Here is a 1,452-nt window from a genome sequence, read left to right on the forward strand (position 1 = left end):
TAAATATAACATATAAACTTTATATTAATTACTAAATTATAATAAATATATATATAAAATCATAGTATCATAACAAAGATATAAAAATATAGGAAATCAATTGCAATTGTACTAGCATCTCAAGATGATTATTTATCAACTAAATAACTAAAAATATAAACCAGTTAGAAAAAAATTGAAGTATAACTATGTGTACACTTAACATCATTCAAACTCACAAAAAAATATCACATTTACTAGATACATGCATATACACGTTAAATTGTCTAAAATCTTATTATTTAAATTATTACACTAAAATAGTATTATTTTTATAAAAATATATAAAATAATATAATATTTGTTATTTATATCACACATTTAGTCTAATATGTAATTAGTAGATCATAGAAAGGCCCTATATAAAGAAAATTAATTCCAAAATTAATCAACATATATTTTAAAATAATTTTAACACTAAATCAATTATTTAAAATTCTATTTAATTAATGAAATAATTTATTATAAAATTTGGGGTGTTACATTTTGTGTTTGATTGGCTTGGTCATGTGTTTGCAAAATCGCAATTATCACAGGTTAATGAGTATTGAAGTTCAATTTTGGGAGAAACTCCGCTCTGATAGGTGATACCAGAAATAAGAGTAGTAAATTGTATTTTACTTTTACTTATTTAATTAGAAAATACATTTTGTATCAAAACCTTATAAGTATTAGTAAGTTTTTGGAATTAAATTAAGAAATTCTAGTTAAATCCAGTTTATAAGAATTTTATGTGTTATAGAAGTAAAGGAGTTTAAAGTGTTTCTTTTGATTTGGGAGAAATGTGATATTTTAAAATAGTTATAAAAACTTTTATTTTATTGGAACAAATTTTCTTTATCCGTTGCAAATTTTGTTCAAACAAATCTAGTATAAGTTATTATATATGTTATTTAAGGTTTAGGGTGTCACGTAAGACAAGAATAACACCAAGATTTACGTGTTCAACCTCAATTACTTGAGACCTATGTCACGGGCAAGAAAGCAAGACAATTCAGTATATGTGTTTGAATTTACAAGATTAATGACTTTTCAAGATTGTTCTCCTAGTACCTATCACTGTTGATAATATAACAATACTAGCTTCCTTTCCAATCTATGTTTCTATCTCCCTTATTCTCAGTTTCTTATTTCTATGAATCTAACTGCATAGACCTCTCTCTCAATCAACATTCAACCACACTACAACAACCTTGCAGCAACCCACTTGCCACTGCAATTTTTAGCCTTATTTATAGTATTCAAAAGCTAACTAGCTTAACTAACTATAACTATTTTGTCATAATCAATTTGGTCGAATTCAGTTATTACATACACTAAAGCATAATCAACTCTAGTTAGATGATTTGAGGCATATTTTCACAACCTTAAAACATAACTAACTATAACTATATTTTCTTGTGATTTTTTTGT

This window comes from Cicer arietinum, chromosome 7, assembly GCF_000331145.2.
Source record: "Cicer arietinum cultivar CDC Frontier isolate Library 1 chromosome 7, Cicar.CDCFrontier_v2.0, whole genome shotgun sequence".
In the NCBI taxonomy this organism is placed as follows: Eukaryota; Viridiplantae; Streptophyta; class Magnoliopsida; order Fabales; family Fabaceae; genus Cicer; species Cicer arietinum.